Source organism: Piliocolobus tephrosceles, chromosome 19 (genome assembly GCF_002776525.5).
Source record: "Piliocolobus tephrosceles isolate RC106 chromosome 19, ASM277652v3, whole genome shotgun sequence".
In the NCBI taxonomy this organism is placed as follows: domain Eukaryota; kingdom Metazoa; phylum Chordata; class Mammalia; order Primates; family Cercopithecidae; genus Piliocolobus; species Piliocolobus tephrosceles.
In genome coordinates, this window is record NC_045452.1 from 64,042,097 (window position 1) to 64,064,664 (window position 22,568).

Genomic DNA, 22,568 nt, shown 5'->3' on the forward strand with positions numbered 1-22,568 from the left:
GAAAGAAAGAAAGAAAGAAAGAAAGAAAGAAAGAAAGAAAGAAAGAAGGGAAAGAAGGAAGAAAGAAGAAGGAGAAATTTGATCCCCAGTGTAGTGGTGCTGGGAAGTGGGGCCTAATAGGAGATGTTTGGCTCATGGAGGCAGGTCCCTCTTGAATGGCTTGGTGCCATTATTTTGGTAGTGAGTTTTCCCTCTGGTAGGACTGGATTAGTCCTCCTGGGAGTGAATTAGTCCCCAGGAGAGCACTTTGTTATAAATGTCAGAAGCTCCTCAGGTTTTGTCTCGTCACACGTTTTTGCTTTTCCTTCTGCCATGTAATGATGCAGCATGAAAGCCCTCTCCAGACGCCAGGGCCATGCCCTTAAACTTCCCAGCCTACAGAGCTGTGAGCTAAATAAACACCTTTTTTCTTTTTAATAAATTACCCAGCCTCAGGTATTCTGTTATAGCAACACAAAACTGACTAATACAAACACTAAATCCAAGAAGAATCCTACAGAGAAAAGGAAACATAGTAAGTCAATGTAATTCATGCTATTTATTAATTTTACTATATATGTTATCATGATTTTCCTCAAATATTAGTATGTCAGTTAAAATATAATGAAAACCCAGACATAAACCTTTGGCCACTGTGCCAGATACTGCAGAATGACACACCATAAATACTACCCTAATCTCTTCCTAGTATACTTTCCAGGTTACTGGAAGACTGAATGTGTCATTTCTCAGACTCACGTGAAGCTAAGGTTTCACATGTGACCTGGTCTTCACCAAGCAAATGCACCTACATAAGACATGGAAGCCAGATAGGAACATTGCAAGGCACAATCTATAGGGCTGTTTGGCAAGTAAAGTGGTTGGTTGAAGTGTGTGGTTCTTCGGTAGAGTTTTAATGAAGGTTCTAGTATTTAGTCTGTATCCTTATTGGTTCAAAGTGGCAGATGGTAGGTGACTGGAATTTCCACACGGCAATCCCTTTATGCAACTGAATATTTCTCTCATGTATTATCAAGCCTGGTTTCTGGGTCCTTGAAGAAATGTTGTAAACTATTTTGCTATAAAAAAAAAAAAAAATTTCTGCCTAAACTAGCAAGAGTAAATTTTGTTTCTGTAACCAGGAACCATGGCCAATTGGTACCAGAAATGGTATGCTGCATGGTACAAGTACCACTGATTTAGCAGAAAGATTTGGGCTGTGTGTGATAGGACTCTGTTTTTAATGTGGTAGCAAACTATTTGGTTAAGCTGCCAACTGCTTACGTTGAAAAGCAGACTCTTTGCTGACTGAGGCCATAGTGTTAAGGGAAATAAAAGATACATTCATACTGTTTGTAGGTGGTGGTATAGTTTTGCTATTTTCAGCAAAGTCTTCTGAGTTAGGTGAACTCAGACTAGAATCAAACATTCTGAAAACAGAGGTGGAAGGAAGCAAAGATTTGCTAAGGGAGACATTCTCTGCCTATACTTGCTAACAACTCTGATGAAGAGTCCAGTGATGTGGGCCTTGCAGAGTTGAAAAAGTCATCTACTCTGTACTTGAAATTGAGGAAGTTTTAAGCTGTGGCCATGAAACTGCAGGCTTAGCAGGAGGTAAGACTTGTGCTTTGTCATAAAGCAGCAATGATATTCTTAGCAAGAGGTGATAAATTGTATTGCCTCCCCACCTAAGCCTATTATTTCAGATGATCTCAAGGCAGACACCATTAATTTAAGGGCCAGAGGGATGGGCAGAGTACAGAGCCCAGTAAATAAAAACTGAGAATCTGCAGCCTTGAAAACCATTTCTGGGCCAGACTTTTGGCTATGGTAACCTGTACATGGAAGGGAATGGAAACAAATCAAGCCTTCTAAGTGTCTGAAGAAATTAACATCCCAAAGAAACCCCCAACTTGGTGTGCAATAATCTCATTGTTAAAACTTTAAAATAACCCCTGTGCTGAAATATTTCAAAATCCAAGAGGTCTCTAAGAAGGACAGCCTCCCCTGTATCTGTCTCAGATACATTTGTTGAGGAAAACTGTCAAATGTGAACCTTCCAAAGGCAGATCCAGGAACAGCAGACGGCAAAACACCAGAGAGAACATTCGGGAGAAAGAATCAGAGGCTCTCAGGTTGGTCAATCAAGGAACTTCCTGTATTGCCAAGAAAAGGAGTCCTGGCTATTCCTGCTTAGTAGGTTTTGATAATTACTATGGAATGGTGACCAATGTGAGTTCCTCATTCTTCCTTTTCCAAATGGACAGACTTATTGCAGTGATCCTGATCCTTCTTCACGGTTGAAAATGTAAGTGTGCCGTGGCTGAAAGCACGTCTGTTTACCAGCCTTCAAGGGGCCTCATCGGACCTTCCTGGGGAGTGCTGCATGTCACCCAGAATTCTTAAGCAACAGATTTGATGCAGTAACCAGAAGACGTGTAAGTCTTGTTCCCTTGAGGGAGGCAGTGAGCCTGTTCAGTGTGTGGAAACAAGGACATGCAAGTTGGTTTAGGAAATCGAAGAGGCAGACCACAGGCAAAAATGTGAATTGCCTGCTGTGGTGTTTTTAAAACCTGTTCACAAATTATTTGCTACTCATCCCTTCAAGATGACTTTCCTCTTGAGTGTGGAATGAACTTAGTGACTCACTTCTAATTAATAGAATAAAATGGAAGTAACCATGTGTGAATTAGGAGACCAGGTCAGAAAGGACACTCTGGCTCCACCACTGTCACCCTTTCTTGGACAGCTTGCTCCAGTGGAAGTTAGCTGCCACATCATGAGGATACTCAAGCAGCCTGAGGAGAGGCCCATGTGGCAGGGATCCAAGGCCTCCTGCCAACAACCATGTGAGGGTGCCTTCGTGCAATTCGATCCTTCAGACCTAGGCAAGCCGTTTGCATGACCGCAGGCCCTGCCAATACCCTGACTGCAGCCACAGGAGCGACCTTGTGTCAGAACCATCCAGCTAGGCTGTTCCTGCATTCTTTACCCCCAGAAACTGTGAGATAAGAAGTGTTTCTTGTTTTAAGCCACTAAATTTTGAAGTGGTTTGCTATGCATCAACAAGGAATAACAATTGAGTGTTCCAATGACTCTACATACTCACCAAAACTGGTTTCCTCTTTTTTTCCTTTTGTAGCCATTTGTCTTGAGTGTGAAGTAGCATCACACTGTGGTTTTGATCTGCACTTCCCTGATGGCTAATCCTATGGAGTATCTTTTCATGTGTTCAATGTACATCTTCTTTGGAGAAATGTCTACTCATATACTTTGCTCATTTTAAAAACCGGTTATTTGCCTTTTTATTATTGAGTTGTAAGAGTTTTTTATGTAGTCTACCTATGGGTCCTTACCTGATATATGATTTGCAAATATATTCTCCTATTCTATGGGTTATCTTTTCATTTTCTTGATGGTATTCATTGAAACACACAAGATTTTAAGTTTGACTTCAGTCCAATATATCTATTTTGTTACTCATGCTTTCAGTGTCATAACTAAGAAGGTTTTGCCTAACAGAGGTCACGAGGATTTACTGTAATATATTCTTCTAAGAGTTTAACAGTTTAGTTCTTACATTAAATCTATGTTTCATTTTGAGTCAATTTTTGTATATGATGTGAAGGAGCTCAATTTCATTCTTCTGCATGGAGACACCCTAGTACTATTTGTTGAAAAGATGATTCTTTCCACCACTGAATTGAGTGAAATCGTGTGTGTGTGTGTGTGTGTGTGTGGGCACGCTCAACTTCTTTGTGAAAAGAAAAGCTACATGAGATTTTTATGTTTCTTAAACTTCTCTAAAACAGATAGGTCAGTGTCTATGTCTTCTTTTGAGAGTCAAGCAATTATACAAATAGTAAGCTTACATCATGCTTTCTTTATATCTTTCTTCCCTTCAGAACCCTGAATAATTTGGAAAAATATATATGTATTGCACTTTTCTTTAGTTGAAGTCTGTCTAAATATATCTCTAAAAATAATAGGATCATGTTTTTACTGAATTGATTCATAATATGGTCCTATGTTTGTGAAATCCCTTAAAGGAAACTTTCATATGCATTTTCGACAGGACTGCCTAATGAGAGCTGCTACGCCATTTCCACATAAAAGGACAGGTTTCATGTAATATTTACTCTCAATCACTTAGACATATCAAACTGACACATCATTAAAACTGACAGGTTTTTCCTTGCTTCGTTGAGACTTCTTGGCTTTTCTAACCCCTTAACTATACTAGACATATCCTTGTTTTGAGAAGGAATGAGATGGCATAAACCACATATGCATTTCATTAAAGTATCTGCCTTTTTCTTGCACACGTTTGGCTACTTGTACACAATCATTCTCAGACTTTTTTTTAAAAAAGATACAGTTTTCAAGATTCATTTTAGTGTAGAAAATGAGCGCTGTGGATTTGCCAGTCTTTGGCACTCGAATTCCAATGAAACCAAAAGGGCTCCAATCTCACTGGGGAAAGCTGCACAGTAACCTGCAGACAGGGTGTCTAAGCATCTTCACGTTAGCTCTTTAGACTTTTCTTGGTACTCAGGTAGCTGCAGCAAATCCTTACTGCAGCTTCAGGTAGGCGACTGCCTCAAACAAAGGCCGGGGTGGTTTTTGTCATCTACAAGTAACTGGGCATAAAATAATTAGATAGCAAAACCCTGGACTTCTACAGCTAGGAAGACGCTTGGCAGTAACTGCATAGAAGAGGTAGTTTCATATTGTAGAGAGAAATTTTTTAAAGCTTAGTCAACCCCAAATCTATAGCATTTTATTTCTGCCATAAAAACAGTTTACATTTACAGTCCACCACCACAGTTAATAGAGATAGAAATAGTTGTAACTACAGCATCATTAATGAAGACACAGTACATAAAACGCAAACTTTGCTGATTATCTAATGGGTGTAAATGTCTAAACACAAGAAGGTGGTCTTTATAACCTAACATAATTCAACACTAATAATTGGCATAAATAAACTCTTAGAGTTAACACGATTTAGATTTTCCTCTTAAGAAAATTTTCTTAAACTATATTATTAAATATTTCCTACGTTCTCTGGAGCTGCACTACCCGATATGGTAGTTGTTAGCCACATGTGGCTGTTGAGCCCCGGAATATGACTAATCCAAATGGAGATGTGCTATAAATGTAAAAGACACACTGGATTTTGAAGACTATAAAAGATTGTAAAATATCTAATTAATAATTTTGTATGTTGTATAGACATTGAAATGGTAATTTTTGATGTATTGGGTTGAAGTGCATTATTATGATTAATTTTACCTGTTCCTCTGTACTTTTTGAATGTATCTACCAGAAAACTTAATATTCCATATGTGGCTCACATTTGTGGTTCACTTTGTTTTTATTGGTCAGTGCTGCTCCAGAGGCTAAGGGACTGTGGCTAATAAGGTAACTGCATTGGGGTTCCATTTGTCTGTGATCTATGACGTTACACATATTTCCCCCAAGTGTCATAGTTCATTCCATAGTATAAATACGGGCTCAATACTTCTGAATGCATATTTTTGTTTTCTCATACTTCTCTACTGTTAAACAGTCTACGTCCTCTCCTGAGAAGCCCTTTTCCCACTTTGCCTACATGACTAATCCTTTTAACCTTTTAATGACCAACGGAAGCATTATTTTCTCTGCAAAATGTTCTCTGAACTCCCTTACCTCAAGCCAGGATCCCAAGAGAAAGATACATTCTGTCCTCTGGGGTATGACAGTATGTTGGCCAATATCTACTGAATGTCTATTGCTTGCTGGGCACAGGGATAGGTAGCTAGAAGTCCCCAAATGTCAATGAGAGGGATATGGACCTTGTGCCTGTACTGCTTGCATTCTACAGTGGGATACAGACAAGCAAATACCCATTCACAAAATGGTTTTGAAAAATGCTATACAAGAGAGATTTAGAGAATACACCAAAGGCATACCTCTCCCAGACTACATCTTTGTGGCAGATAGGTATACTGAGACTGAACTATAAGCATATGGTCCCACAGGAACCCTGGACGTAAAACAATAATTAGGTGTTTAAGTATATAAACCGAACAGCATCGTTTTCACATCACAAATGATTCAAATGAGATTTGACTTCAAAGTACAAATTACCAAACAGGCATTCTTATATTACATATAATGCCCTAGTATCCTTGCAATGACTCTGTTAGCCAGGAAATTTAGGTATTGATTTATTTTAAAAAACAAAGAACAACAACAAAAAAAATAGTCTCCACATAATTGGCATGATTAAGTGAAAATGAATTCCACAAGAGGTGTGCAATTTACTTAACACTCATGCCACTATCAAAAGAGTTCAGGATTTCAGTGACTGGATTTTTGTGGGGTTGAGAAAACAGAATAATAATAAGTGAACAGCTTTGGGAAGTCATCTAGCATATAGCAGTGGACTTTTTAACACCAGTGTTGGAGGGCTGGAAAATTCTTGGCTTGCTGGGCAATCTCCGTGGTTCAAAACCTGGTTAAGAAGTAAGAGGAATGCATTTAAAAGATAGATTTGAGTAGTCCAAATATCTTTCCAAAGTCTATGCACTAAGTGTGTGCGCCCTACTCCTTGGTGAGCCATTAGTCCCTTACCCAGAACCTATTAAGTTTACTTTAGACAGAATTGTGACAAGTGAGGCTATCTGGATTCCCAGTCCGCACTAGATTGGAAGTTACCAATCGGAAGATGAGGAGAATGTTAGTGACAGCTGTGCTAGTAACAGTAAGGACAACAGATTGTCAGTTAGTGAAGGGGGAGAGAGAGAAATTACAAAAGGCAGAGATAATCATTAAGTCATAGCATCCTAGAGTCCTTCGGTGTAGCGACTGATAGCTTTTGTACCTCCTGGGAGAATCCCTAACACCTAGGAAGAATATAGAATAGGAACTGGATATATTTCCTGAATCCACTACAACCTACTACAATAATTACTTTTAATAAAATTGACATTGAATTGTCAAGAAAATGCTAAATGATGTTCAATAAACCGCTTAAGAGAAACATTTGCAATACATTGTAGAAAAATCTTTGTATTATGGTTAAAAATAATTTTCGTAAAAAAAGTTTGACCCCCACTAAGGGGCCAAGCTCCAATTACGCTGGTCATCATTGAATTGAAACGGTTTGCTTTGTATCAATTCTGAATAAATGATGCACTAAAGAACAGCAGCCTTTACTAATTTGCCTACAGCAGATTTTGAATTGTGGTATATGCAAAAATATGGTATTATATGAGGTTTAACTATATAAAATGGCAACAGATTGCATAGTTCAATCACTAGGGTGATGTAAAATAATTGTTTTAAAATGTACCATTGTCACTAAGGAAAACATCGGTACCATGTGCCCGGCACTGTGCTAGGTGCTAAATTTATTAAGCATTAATTTGAAAAATTGCTTTCACTTTCAAGACTGTGACAGTATTCTAAAACTCTCATTCATATTTTTAAAGGTTAAGTGAAATTTGCAGTACACAATACAGTCATTACATAACAGGCATAGAATACAGTTTCATGACTTGGATAGTTTTTGTTTTTTAAGCGCATTAGCAACTAACTCCATTTCCAAATGCTATCAAATTCTTCAGGATATGAAAACCTACATCTAAGAATGGAGTGCCTCATCGGCTCATTTGTCTTATGTAATAAGTGTTTTAACACAGGCATGCCATTTCAGAATTTCGGGTGAGACTAAGCTATACTTCAGCTTTTTTGTGTCAAGCAAAAACAATTTCAGCAACAACACTGGTTTCCCCTGGTAATTTTTTTCATGGCGAATTACTAAATGCTAGATGCTCAAGTCAAAAAGAAACCTGACATCTGGGGAGGTGTTGAGGGGGAGTTAATAGTTCTAGGGAGATGTTTGGGGAGCGCTGAGGATACGATTTTTAAAACAGCAAATACACGGATAAGGGGAAATTATGGTTTCCTACGACTCTCTCCTCCCTCCACTTTCTCGTTTCACCAGTCTGTAGCCCCCCCAATTTAGAGGCGGGTTCAGCGAGATTAGGCTGCAGGAAACCAAGAGGCTCCACCGCGCTGCCGCCCCGGCCTCGTGATGTAATTGTTATTTCTTATTCGGAGACTGAACCGAGGAGAGCTGCTGAAGAAGTGGCAGCCCTGCTCCTTTTGCCTTGTCTGGTTGGGTCAGATCCTTCCCGGGGATGATGTAGATTGGCTGACAGACTCCGCTGGAGACTTCGCAGTGACAAAGCAGCCGAGGATTAACCCTGCTCCTGGGTCCTACGTCTGTCCAGGGAGCTGAGCGGGGCGCTCCTCAGGTCTCCTTCCTAGTTTTCCTCCCGGAGTCGCTCCACATGAGGGCTGGGTGCCTACTACGTGCTGGGCGTGGGGTCAAAGTGACCCAGAGTTCGCGCCCGCGCCCCCCAAGATTAAAGCAGGACACACAGATTACAAGGAGATAGAAATTGGGTAGGGGGTGAAAGGGGGCCCAGGGAGCGCGTGTTGTGGGGTGAAGGGGAGGAGGTAGTCGTTTAAGGCGCCAGCACCCAGGCGGGGACCCTGGGGCGTCTGGGGTTCCCCGGTCCCCAGGCTCTGCCCAAACGGGAGCATTCGGCCTGGGTCCCGAGAGCGCTTCCCCGGGTTCCCAGGAGGAGCTGTCCAGGCGTCTGCAGCGGTCGCGGGCGGCTGGACAGAGCTGGGAGCCCGGGGGACGGCCCGGGCGCGCCGAGCAGCCCCTCTCTTGGGGACGCCGTCCTTTCGCTGCCTCCGGGCCCTGCAGCCCCGTCTGAGCCACCCGGAGAGCGGGCGAGGAGGAAATCCACGAACCATAGGGGGCTCCGCAGCTCCCGCGAGCGGCCCGGACCCGCACGGCTTCCTCCTGACCGGCTGACAATGGGAGGGAGGGGGAGAAAAGGGTTAAGAAACTTGGCTGAAGAGCTGAATGGCGTGGGGCGGCGAGGGGAGGGACTGGGCCGCGGCGGACTCGGCGGCGGAGGGAGGAGCGCGGCTGCGGGCGGGCGGGCGGCGAGCGAGGCGCTCAAAGTCAGCCTCGCAGACATTGCAGCAGAGCCCCGAACTCGGGAGGCCGCGGCGGAGGAGGCGGCGGCGAGGCGCAGGGACGATCCGGCCCCACGCCCGCCCGCCACCCGCGCGCGCCCGTCCACCCGTGGCCTCGCGTCCGCCGCTGCGCCGGGAGCGCCGCTGGTCGGAGGGAAGAGCTCGCCGGGGTGCCGGGCCAGGACGGGGCGGCAGGCGCCTTCGCGGACCGAGCCTGACGGAGCCGGAGGCTGGGAGCCGCGGCGGCCTGGGGTGAGTGACGGCCGCGGCCAGGGCGCCCAGAGTAGCGGCCGCCGGCGCTGCCGGAAACGGCCCCGTAGCGCGGCCCGCGTCGGCGCTGGCTTGGCTGGCAGGGCCGCGGGGGCGTCGGGGCGGCGGGGGCAGCGCGGCCGGCCGCGGGCGCGCACGGGGCGGCGGGGAGGGCGCGTTTCCGGGCAAATCCTGCCTCTGCTGCCTGGTTCGAGTCTCCCCGGGTTCTCGCTGGGGGCCGGGGCGGCGGGCCGGCAAGTTGTGGAGTGGCCCCGGGTCGGTCCGCCCGCCCGTGCCAGTTCTGGGCAAGGGGGCGGCCGTCGCGTGGCCCCCGCGCGGGGTCGGACACGGGAGCTCGGGGGGCCGGGTCGGGGTTGCCCCTCGCTCGCCTGCCCTCTCGGTCCCGAACCCCGGGCAGCGCTCGCCGCGCCGCTCTCGATCCTGCTGTCCAGCCGGATCCTGGGCGGCGCCTTTCGCCTGGGTGCCTGCCTTCCGTGCTCGCTGGATACCCGGCTGGGAAAGTGAATAGGAAAACGGACAGCTCGCCTGGCCCCCAACGGACCCCAGGCCCGCTCTGCCCGCACTCGCCGTCCCCCCCGGATGGCGTGGCTCACGGACCCGAGGCCTCAGCCATCATTTTACCAGGAGCCAGGGGCCGGCTCCCATTTAGGGTGAGCCCGGTGGAAGTCCGGGAGGCTGCCCTTTCTCCCTTCTTCTGTGCCCACCTTACTACTATTGAGTATTGTTTTATGAAGGTTTCCGTGGACGTATTCGGCAGACCCTCACATCCCTTCCAAAGTAGTTTCCCAATTTTAATCAGGAGTTGGTGTTCAGTCTGAAGGAACAAAGGAACCAACTGCGTCTTAGAGGCGGACAGCCTGGGAGTCTGTGACACATGTTGATCTCTGAAGCATTCCAGGAGTTTCTACCTTTTATCACGTCAATAATTGGCTGCTGAAGGTAGTCAAAGAAGTACGGAATGATAAGCACGTTTGCTTTTTAAAAATATTTCTTAATGGCACATTTTACTTTGGGGAAAAAGGACGTTCTTAGGCACAAGGATTTTTAAAAACTCGGCTGGTGGAACTGAGTTGGAGTTTGTCTCTGGTATTGTAAATGATTACATGTGGGATTGTGAAGGAAATTGTGTCCTTAGAGGAAGAGAAGCCATCTGTAGGTGTCTGTAGTAAAAATGGTTGTCGGGTTATAGGTGATGAATGCTCTTTCTGTTTCTTGGGAAAATTTGTGAAGCAAGGGGCTTCGGTAATTCATTCTTTAAAGTTATGAATTGCATTGAATGCTTATGAGTGAATCATAGGTTTAGTAAGTGGGTGGCATTATTCAATGTTTAATCATCAGTTTTCCACCTTTGTTGAAGAGACAGTGAAATAATAGACTTTTTAAACAAATGGTGTTTCATCTGCCTGGCCCCTAAGTGTCGGTTGCCGCCTGGTGTATGTTGAAGTGTTTTTCACCTTCCAAGTAAGTGAATTGCTCTGCTTTTGCCCAGCAGTTTGGTAATGTCGATAGGGTTTATTTGGTTCAGGGAGCACTGGCTTCATCACCTATAGTAACTTTTTTTCTGCCTGGGCATAGTTCCTAGAGACAAGGAAGGAGAATCAATTAGTGGAACAGCTACTGCCCTGCAGGTTACAGGATTGGTTGCTCTAGTCTGTGTCATACGCTAGTGGAGAAAGACCTCTTTCCAAACTTACCCTAGGAAGTGCCCTAGGAGTGTGAGCAAAATACACATCAAAATATTTAATAATAAAAAAAAAAAAAAAAAAAAAAAAAAGGACTGTTCGTTGTTGATTTTATTCAAATGAGTTAGGTGAAAAAGCAGGTTTAATGCCTGTGGGAAGTTAGCTGAAAACCAGGTTTAATGCCTGTTTTACATGCATTTCCAAACTCTGCAGAACTTGGATTTTGCTAATTTTAACAGCCTAAAATATTGTTAACTTTGCACTAAAGAAATGTGTGAAGAGACTAAAGGCATTTCTGACTCTTGCAGTTATAAGTGCAAAACATCATGATAAAAAATAACCTATACCACCACCTAGAGTCTGTTTGTTAGTTTATTGCTCATGAAGTTTGCTTAAATTGACATGTCTGTTATAGTTCTGATACAGTTGAAAATGATTAAGAAGTACTAGCTTTCCAAAGGCCATCCAAGAGAACAATTATTTAAGTAATAAATAGCAAGTGCCAATTTAAATTATCCATGCCACCTTTAGAATGGAAAATTATGACATATCAAGTTGAGTGGGCTATTCTCCAAAAGATATTAATTCAAAAGGTTTTGAAACGGAGTTTTCAGTTTGTGCGCCAAGGCGGTTCTGATTGCTTAAAGACTTCTGCGTTGTTTTCAGAGATTCAAGAACTCTTCCAAATCAGATGCCATTAGAACTTTTTGAAGTCCAGATGAAACAAAAGCAAAAATACAGGAGAGCATTACAACTACAGAAATTCGGGAAATTCAGAAGTTGAGAGAACACAGCCCATGGCAGAGTTGTGGTTCAGAGATAGGAAAAGTAAAATCAATGTGAATTAAAGTGATAATCTGTTTTGCTGGTAGTTTAGATGTGGTAAAGCAGTCTATTAAATGAGAGACGTTAGGGAGGCAGCTTTGTTGCCATGTGGCTTATCACATTGTCCATGGAGGAAGTAATGTTCCTCCTTTGAGTGGTATAGCCTGAGAGAAAGATAGCCTCCAAGATCTTTAATTAAATACCGGTTGAACAGAAAGAACTAGAGCACTGTATTAATTCTGTCAGACATCACTATTTTAGAACATTGAGGACAACTAAAAATGAATTAACGCATATCTGAAAGCAGAGTTTGATAGAAGGTGACAGATGAGGCAAAATATGCCAATCTAATGGAACAAATAAGATAAGGAGATATGCCATTCTTGACTCTAGAAAGATCAGAGGGAAGAAGATTATTGTTAATTGCACAGATTCTATTGCAGACCAGTGCTAGAAGACAGTGACATAGAAGTAATTTTAAATCAGAGTGACAAGGATATATGAAGTTAGAGGAATTTGGCTTTTCATTTTAAAACATGAAGAATGTAAGAAACTTAAAAGCTCATGTTCTAATTGTTGTTTGGGAAAAACTAACAGTTTGGTGTATCAGGTTAAAAGATAATTTTGCTCAGAATGAGTTTAAAATATCAAATTTTTTCAAGGAAGGCATTATTCACTTTAAATTGTGATAGGGTCAGTTTTGCATTTGAGATTGCTTGATACAATTAGTTTTTAATGTAGGTTAGTAAGAGAAGAGGAGTTCTAGTCTCTTCTCTACCCTTTCCCTCCCTCCCTTGCTTTCTTCCCCTTTTCTAAAATAAACAGCGTCTACATCTTTGGATATTTTCTTCTGTGAAAAGTGCCTTGGTTGCAGCTTTCCTTCTTGGCTGTGGTGGGGGTGAAGTTTCTTCACTCTCCTACTTTTCTCTTCTGCCCCTTCAGGTGACTGATACACAATTAGAGTGGGTTTTATTTTGCGTGTTTGTTTAATAATGATTTACTGTTACACGGATGAAGACTGGGAAAAAGTATTTATCGTTCTAGCAAAGTCCTATATACCCATGTCTTCCAACTAGAGAAATATCCTCATTAAAATAATCTTGACAACTATTGAAAAGTCAAAAGAAAAATTTCAGCGAGATATGCTAGGGGGCTCGCAGGCTGTATGAGTTTGAATCTGTGAACTAAAAAGATTCAAGTTGCATTTCCTTAAGTTGTTTTTTCAGGGACTTTTGGGGGAGGGGGAAGGAGCAGGCTCCTCCTGTAATATTTAGATAACACAGCAATTAGAGAAATGTAACACCAGTGTGGCTGCTAAGACTTGAGAAGGTAAAAAACCAGGAGTGTCAGCTGATGAAACAGGCCATTGGAATGGAACTAAAGATTATGTGGAGAGGTTGGAATGAACAAAAAGTAAATGGAGGAGAGAGATCTAGTTTCTGTATACTGTTTGCATCTGATGCTGAAGCAGAGGCATGAATTGCTGATGGTAATGGATTCTCTATTCCCTTTTATGAGGCCAGCAATATTATATAAATAGTGGTTGTTTGAGGGTAAAAAATGACAAGTTCTCTATTTGTGCGTGTTCCCACTTTGTTTTGAATGTCTCTGAGATATCTCTAAAGTAGAGGATCAAAACTGGGTACCAGCATGGAATCAGGAGTTATACTTTGTTTGGAGGAAAATGAATTAATGTTAGATCACATTTTCTTTAATCTTTTAAGATCTGGAATTTTCCGAGGGTCTTCATCAACAGGGAAAACAGTGTTCTGAGTGCTAAAGTTTGCGTGGTGAACTGGATAATTATTTTATAGGATCTTTGATAAAGATAACCAATGTAAATAACTGCAGAAAGAATGCTTTATTTAAGCACATTACCTATGATTCATGGTAGGGGGAAAATAGAGACCACAGAAACTCCTGAAGTCTTATCGTGGTTTCTTTGCAAACTATTATATGGATGCCCATCTGTTGTTTTTTTCTTGAAATTTAGTGTTCAGGTTGATGGATACTGAATGTATAGGATTCTGAAGATTGGAGTTTATTTAGAACAGAACTTTCCTTTTGTTTTACTGTGAGTTACAAAATGCAATTTTAATTTGTTGCAATAAATATACAAACTGAGATGAGTAGGAATTTATACTAACTTTTCTCACTGTTCTGGTATATACTCTATATCATGAACCTTGAAATTCAAATTGATCCCTACACTATCTTGCAAATATTACAAATGAAGCATTACAAAATTTGTGGTATTTTAGCTTATCAAAATGCACCCGAAACATAAAATAGTTTTCCTTAAGTTCTTAAAGCAGAAGAATAGGAAAGAGTTAAAAATAAATGTGGTACATTCTATCATTATATTAGGATTTTGTTGAAATTAATACTTTGAATCATGCTAGGGATAAACATTTAGCCTAGAACTCTAAAAGTAGTATAATGTGAATCAGATTTAAAGAATTGAGAAGGCTGGCAACTCGAAAATAGAGGGAAAAAAAACACTCTTTGGGGTTATGAAAAAAAGGATCCTCTTAGTATTAAGATTTTTTAAAAAGCTATACACAATTTTAAGATAGATTGTTCTTGAAGATAATGGGGTGAATACCTGCTAAACAAATTATGAGTCATATGATCCTTTTTTTGGTTGAAATAATTTCAAGAACTCCAGTATATGTTGCAACTTTGGCTAGAAAGGTGATTGTGACATCCATCCATTCATCCATTCTCCCCCTCTCTTTCCCTCCTTTCCTCCCTTCCTTCTGTCCACTTTCAATACATAGGGCTGGGGTAGAAAAAATAAAAAAAAAAAAAAATAAACAGTTTTGTAAAACTTGATAATAGAATTATTTGACAGGGTTAATAGTTGTGTTTGAAATTCAGAGCTAGTATGGTTCACTCTCCCCAGAAAATAAAATTTTAACTTTTTACACCTCAGGGAATAAAAACTCTAAATTAAAACCCATCTTGCCTCTTTAACTTTGTGTCACTTAGCAAAAATATCTTTAAGGATGGAAAGAAGAGACCCCATGTGCCTTAAATTCCAAGTCACTGTGTGACTAAGCTCAGAGTTTCAATAAATATTAAACTAGAATCCTGCTGGGAATTTGAGTCATCAGCTTAAGCTACTCCTGGGACCAAGACAGCTCTGGTTGACCTGATGTTGGTGTTTATTCAGAGCTTTGGTGGACAGGAGCCTCTCACCCTTGGACTTCTAATTAACAAAGTCATTTCTTAGTCACTTGTTAAGTGATAGTCAGAGCTACTCCTTATTTTCAAGCCTGTAATTTGCTAAAGGATTGAGCACAACAGAGAAACGAAGGAGTTTGGAGCTTCTGCTGTTAGAAGTAGTCTGCTTTGATTATTTTACTTTTACTTTCTTATCTAACTATATGAGGGTACTAGGTAAAAGTCTGGTGATTTGCTTTAGATACTTAAGGGAAAAGCTTAGCTGTAGTCACATATAGTGACTAAGATGGCTTTCCTAATAGTTACATGTTTTTAATAGTTGAGTTTGCCTATACTCTTCATAACGTGCACATGTTAAATATGTCACTGCATTAAAAAAGCATTTCATTAGTAAGATGGGAAATTGTTTATGTACAATATTGAAATGAGAGTAGTAGTATAATGGAGTTTTTGGTAACTAGCAGGACATAATCAAAATTTGAGAATTAGAAGTTCAGAATGAAAAAGGGACTTCTCTCTTGAGGGATCTTTCTAGAAGTTGAGAGAGAGCAACTGTTTAACAGATTGTAATGGTTTCTGAAAAGCATGCTTTTCAAGATTTTTTTTAAATTCCTGAATTTATGAGTTTATATTATAATAATCTATAATAGAGCAATAGATTTATACACTGGAAAAGAAACAAATTAAGGGAAGGAGAGAGTACACAATAACATGGAGGACATCAAGAAAATGTGTTTGGAAACATGTAAAACTCTCCAAATGGGAAATAAGAAATATTCTCAAGAGAAATTAATCACAGTTGCAGTTTTTCTCCTAAAGGCACTGTTTGCACAATGGGTCATGTAGGCTCAGGTTTGATTTTTGAAAAACATATTAAAAAATAGTATTCCTGTTGTGTTCTTCCACGTTTATTTTTTGAGTTTAGGTTCTGCTACTAAATCAAGATGATACAGATAAAAGGAAAGCCCTTTTCTTTCCCCAGCAGCATCTGTTGAATAAGGGGTTAGATTTGATTTCTAAATTCTAAAATTCTGACTCTATAGCAGTATATGCTGTTGTTGACAGTGAACAGTAAAGATTTCAAGCCTGTGGTTTTAAAAGAAGAAGAGATGATTGGGTAGAAACTTGGAATATTAAGAAGTTGTTTAGTTACTTGCCTCTTGCCTTTTCCTGTTTTGTTGGGAGGGGGAGCAGGGAAAGGAAGAGTGTTGAACTTTTTGGGGCAACCGTTTTGTGCCAGACGTTGTGCTGGAAGCTTTACACACATTTTGTCTTTTAATCCTTCCAATTCCGCTGTGACATCCAGGTATCATTTTCTCTAGTTTAGAGATAAGGAAACCTAGTCTGAGAAATGCAAGAGTAGTTAACTTGCCTGTGGGCACATGGCTAATTTCATTGATAATTTGATTTCCTTTAAGAATATACCATTGTTTGAAGAGAAAACCGGTTGCCATCTGATTTTCAGGAAGCCGTTAAAAAACCTTGCTCCCAACCTGGTAGCCACAAAATTCATGCAGCATTTTCAAGCCTCATAGCCTGGATTCTGCAAGACCAGGCTCTCTGGGAAGGCACATTGTTGCCAGTCGATGATTCTGCAGTAGTTTATGCTAGTTCTCAAAGCGCTGATGTCCTGCTGCCTGCATTGCACTGGAGGGAAATGTAGTCACCAAGGGCTGCCGCACAGGCTCTTTTCCCTCCAATGCTAGCTGTTGTACTGCAGTGTTATTTGAGGCAGTGAAAGCAGCTATGTTTCTTGATATAATTCATTAAAATAGCTTGTCATGGTCTTAATCTGAGTGTTCCCAAGGCTAATTATGTTTGTCCACTTCAAGGAGCAGTTGTAGCAAATTCAGAACCGTAGCTCTTCCTGGTTGAAAAGTTACAACTCTTGACTATTACAGTTCTTAACATGATTTTTTTTTTTTTTAATTACCCTGTCTTCACTCACAACAATTTTGTGCAAGACTATGCTGTGCTGATAAACTGGTCTCTGAAATACAAAGAGGAAATTGACAATGCATTTGTGAAATGGAAGGAAGTGGAAGTGGAGAGATGAGGAGTAGTTGACTTTATTTTGAGAGTAGACTGGTCAGGAGGGAGATTGTTGAGTTGGGGGGCTTTGTGGCACATACTACGTTTTTAAGTATATACTAGGTACGTGCTTTTATTGTTAAAGCCATAAGAAATGGAGTTATGAGCTTCTCCACCTCCTTTTACTTGCCTCATTTAAAATTTATGGAATTTTGAACCTAAAAGATTCAAGCTGAGTGGTTCCCTATATACTGAAAGGTATAGTCAAATTGAAACTATATTGGAGACACAAGGATGAATAATAAGACTTGTAAACATAATATTTTCTACGGTGCTTTAGATTTTGAGTTGCCAAATAATGTTGGAAAAGCAAGAGATTTGTATAAAAGCTGCAAAGGAAACATTTTGCATCTATCTTTTGTTTAGAGAATGCATTATATTTTGGCCAAATAAGAAAAAAGAGAAATTGTGAAAGTCGACAATATGGGGGGAAGAATGGCTTCCTAAAGATCAGAATGAACTTATATTGTTTCCTTAACTGATCCATGCTTTTCTTAAAAAAAAAAAAAAAAAAAAAAAAAAAGGATTAAAATACAGTGAATCTCTGTGATGCCAAATATAAGGATTGAAAACAGTCTTTTTTTAATTTACCGTCTGATTCCTTTCCAATATCTGGATGTTTGCTATTATTGTGGCAAAACCTAAGGCAATGAATTGTTAACTATTGCTAAAAATCTGCTTTTATCTATCCTGGTAATACTTGACTGACCTGAGTCAAAGTTACATTTTCTTTTTTTTTTTTTTTTAAATAACTTTGAATTTCTTTTGCTTGGGCTTTCACAAATTGAAGTGATTTCATAGAATCATTAGATTTTTCAGGTTGGAAGAGAATTTGATAAAAGCTATGGCTGCTCTGGATTTAAGCACGCCTCTCTTAGGGGCACCTTGTCCTCCCCCCATTTATCAAACAAGCTGAGTTTTAGATGCATCTTGTGTATGGAAGAGCACCCAGCTAGTGTAGACTATAAATAAAATAATGATAAAATGCTACCATTTAGTGCTTATGTGCCTTTTTCTTTTCTCGTGGGTTTCCTCCTTTCTCTATTGTTGTTTCGTCTTTACTCTGTTTTCCTTTTTATTTCTTAATATCTCGTTCATCTTTTTTTTTTTTTTTAATTGCCAGGGGATCCATGTGATACAATGGGGTAAATGATTACTTATCTTCCTGTAGTGTTTGTTATTGCCATTAAGTTATAATGTCCAAAACAGTTACTGTCTGCTTTTACGGAGGAAGAAATTGAGTCCTTAAGAATTTAAAGACATTTTGAAAGTCATTCAGCTAGCAGTTGGGTGGATCTAGGATGACCAGTCAAATCTTGATTTATTTCACACTTTTCTGTTTATTTTTGTCAAAGCAGTCTCAGAAGGAGGAGTTCGTGTCCCAGGTGGTAAGGAATAGTTAATAACCTTTGGTGATGGATCCTGCAGTAAAATCCAAGCTAACCCCAAGAAGGGATCTATAATAATAAGAACTAGGTCTTGAGACGTGGAATGAGATATGGCTGTCTGCCTCACTTTTGTTCTAGTACCTTATTTTCTTCTCATGGTCTTCATAGAAGTCTTAGGATTTGTTGAATATTCTAGTACTTGAAATGTAATTTCCAGGCTGAGAATTAAAAAACACAAAGAGTACAGTTATGTGCATGTTAATACAGTGGCATTGTTTTACGTGTTACATACATTTGGAATTCTATTTAAAAAGAAATAGGGAGACTTGTTATTTATTTGTAGATGAACAAAGCCAGATACCTTTAGTTGACCAGAGCACTCACAGGCCAGCTCTACTTTTTACTGATGAGTAGTCTTCCGACACCATTAACGGAGGTGATTGGGTCTGTTGGTTCAACTGGAAATGTATTTCAAAGGTTATGGACCCCATTCCTCTATTCTCTCGAGAAAGGTAACAAATAAGATAAGGGGGCACTGTGTGGACCAGTGGTGATAATGTGCCATGAACCAAGTGCACATTGGTCTACACTCCTAGAAAAGAGAGCAGGAGAGAAGAAATCTATATGTAGACCTTTTCATGGACCACACACCGGCCATGCTCCTGACCTTGGTGAAACAAATTGGAAAGGAATATTCTCCCTCATGGTACAGTGGGCAAGGGAGTTTGTAGGCTTAACTTCTGTCCCCAAGCCTCTAACAAGATGAGATCTTCTTTCATGGTTTTGTGTACACCCTGATTGTAAAAGTTAAACTTGTGTTATAGCTGTTTTCCTTGGTAGAACTCCATGAATAGGAGCTTACTCAATCAGTGTAAGTGTTCTGTAAGTGTCGGGCACACAGAAGGATGTCTGTAAGCATTTGTTGAATTGAACTGTACCAGTCCCAACCATTGGCAAAATTTGGCTCACTTGGGTCAGCAATAGGACCTTTATGTATTTATGCATAGCAGCTGTTAATTATTATGTATAACTTATGAATAATGGAAGCTCTTCTACGTTTTTTCTTTAGTCCATTTAAATTAGGACTTTAAAAAGGAATGATAGTTTTTTCCTTAAAATTTATTACCTTCTTTCCAGGCATACTAATTATGAGGGAAAAAGTGAACCTGACTGTTAGTGACATTATGATTAATTGGTACTTGAAATAATTTGTTTTGTAATACTACATTTCTGCAGTAATACACAAATTATAATATATTAGAAAACATGTTTAGCAAAATTTTGGGGGACAACATTTTTTTTGTAAGGAAATGAATAATAATATTTCTAGAGCCTTCTAGGCAGTTTCCGTAGCATCACTTCCGGTAGTCAGAAGGACCCCCCCAGCTGGGCACACTTAACTGCATTGGATTTGATGGCTTGGGAAGGTGGAAATCTTAACATTTCACATATAGAGTTAATTTTGGTGTGCAGTAACCTTAAAAGTTAAGAGGGTGTCAAGAACAATTGATGATTCAGAATTTGGTAAGTTATAGGATTAAGCAGTATATGAAGCCCTTTTGTATTTTAAAAATTAGGATTTGCTCTTCACTAAAGGTGAATTTCCTGACTCTTAGAACACCATGATATTCAACTTCATTAATAACTGCTAGTAAGAGACAGAAAATAAAATTATTTTGAAATGGAGCTCAGAGATTTCTAGATGAGGAATTTATTTTAAAATGCTAATAAAAATAAATGAATTATAAGGATATATATTTATAACATTGATTTTTAACAGACGCTCTTAAAATAACTTTAACCTAGTTTCTTTGTGAAGGCAAATTTTTTTTTTTTTTTTTTAAAGCAAAGGTAACTTTATGAGTGTTTGACAGTATATTTCTTTTGGCTTACATGTCTATGTATTCACCTGCTTGTAAATCATAGCAAAAAGGAACAAGCTTAGTGGACTAATGTATGAAGTAAAAGGGCAGAAAAATGAGCACATTTACTATTTATGCACTGTGTTCTACTGTGTGCTTTCCACCAGTGCTTACTTATCCTGAGTTCCTGAATAACTTTTCCTTCATTGTTCATTAGTGTCAGTCGGTATGTTATAGAATTGCATGAATTTCTCTACATTAATTGTGAGTGTGAATTTCCCACCATTGGTTTCCTCAGCAGACACCCAAACTTAATTTCTGTTTCATGAACTAAAAGTTGTAGGTAAGGCATAATGTCTGATTGAAATTAACACTATTATCCTTTGCAGTGAAAAGGGTGAATAAAACTAAAGTTGCTGGTAGTTGCCCCGATGCAAGTGTTTGCTTAGCTTTGACCATGCATCGATCTGTTGATTTTACATTTTACACTTTCATGGGTATTCTTCCCGATAATGCCAAGGAATGCTTTCCTTTGCAGGCATCATTCTAATAACACAAACACATTCACTTTGAATTTTAAACTCTTTTTCTCTTTTTTTCCTCCTTTAATTATCTCATTGAGATCATTCATTGTTTTGGCAGCACTCTAAATGATCTTGCTTTTGCAAAATCATTGTTTATTCTATTTAATGGCATGTTACTTTAAACCTGTAAAGTTTAGGGTTGCTAAAGGCAAAAGCTGACAATATTTGTGAATATTGAGAATAGGTAAAAATGGACCTTTGGGCAGTCAGCAAAAGTAAAATTAAAATCTGATTTTAAATCTTTTGAAAATCTAAAATTAATATGGATTTCTTCACACCAATCAGAAATTCAAATTTTGTGTTATGTTACTGATCTTTAAGTTGTTTAAAGTGTCACAGTGAGGGCGGTAAAAACATTTTTTTCTAATTGTATGAAGTTAATGAAAGGAAAAATAACAGTATACATCACTGTGGTAAAACTAAAATATCTTTAATGATAGCATGTTAGTTTGGACTACATTTTGTTTTATTTTACAGTGAAATGGAAAGTGTTTTGGTTCTGTTTTTTGGAATTCTGGTAGATGTGAACAGCAATTCATATGCATATAGGTGTAAAAAAGACATATTTGAAAAGATATGCTGCGTGAATTTGTCCGGTGAGGATAAGTAGCAAGTTGTAATTGCTTTCTGTAGTTTGAGCCATTGGCTGTATTAATACTTCAGTGAACTATCGGGGGAAAAATAGTGGTTGTACATACTACCTTGTGAGTGTTGCAGGATTTAGTAGTTCTCAATGACCATTGTTACTTTTAAAAAGGAAAAAAGAAAAATAGTGAGGGGATAGGACAGGAAGTTTCGATGTGTGGGAGGGGAAAGGAATCATTACTTCTCAACTACTGAAGTCACAGTTTTATTTTGTTTTAGACCTCTTTGCATAGCGTATTCTAGAGGATGTTGAAGGATAATAATTTGTTGTGAAAATGTTAGTGTCCTTAACACACTTCCGGGTGGTTTAACTATTAATCAGAAACACCATGGAGATTAAAGAATTGGAACTAGGGATTAGATAGGTTTTAGTGAGGCTTTGCCATGGAAAAGCTATGAAATGGGTGAGTCATTTAACGTCTCCTTGCTTCAGTATCAGTGTTACTTTGAAAGTGAGGCTTTACTTTCGAATGTATTGAGTATCAGGGTGAATAGAACTTAGGGCTGGGAGGACGTCCCTTATGATTTTTTGAGCTTGGCATTTAATATTTTACAGCAAAGTTTTTAGCTTAACATAATTGAACTTGTACTAGATAGGGTTAATAGGCTAGAACAAAAGGTCAAAGCATAAGGCATTAGGCTTAATTAAGGGAGAGCAGGAGTGGCAGGAGTGTGTGACAGTTAAATGGGTTTCCCACAGACTAATGTCGGTGACAGTGCAACCATGCCTCAACTTAAGTGGGTTATTTTGTGCAAAGGGCAGCAGTGATTAGCAGTTTGACATGCCAGACACTTCTGGCCAATCCCATCTGTTTTAGAGGTTAAAAAAGCACACCTTTATGAGCTGATGGATTGATTTGTGTGCCCGTCTGGTAAAGATTAGAAGTCCAAGGCCAGTGCAGTAAATGTCAGTTATAGAATATTATCCTTTCTTGGTTGGCTCATTGTTTTAACCGTCAACTGTTTTATAATGGGGGAGAACTGCTGTTTATGGAGTTGAATGCAAGATAG

General features: G+C 39.8%; 1 protein-coding gene across 6 annotated transcripts in view; it reads left to right on the plus strand.

Annotated features, from left to right (window-relative positions):
* Nucleotides 1-8,095: 8,095 nt before the first annotated feature.
* The window catches only part of NRIP1 (nuclear receptor interacting protein 1), a 104,888-nt gene continuing 90,415 nt past the window's right edge, over nt 8,096-22,568 (plus strand). For 2 of the 6 annotated variants that reach the window (XM_023227489.1, XM_023227492.1), the window contains exon 1: nt 8,096-8,285. The gene's annotated coding sequence lies outside the window, so the exon portion shown is untranslated. Of the gene's footprint in view, nt 8,286-9,020; nt 9,277-22,568 lie in introns of those variants that run through there. The other 4 variants (XM_031934607.1, XM_023227493.1, XM_023227488.2 and 1 more) reach the window with 3 other exon arrangements.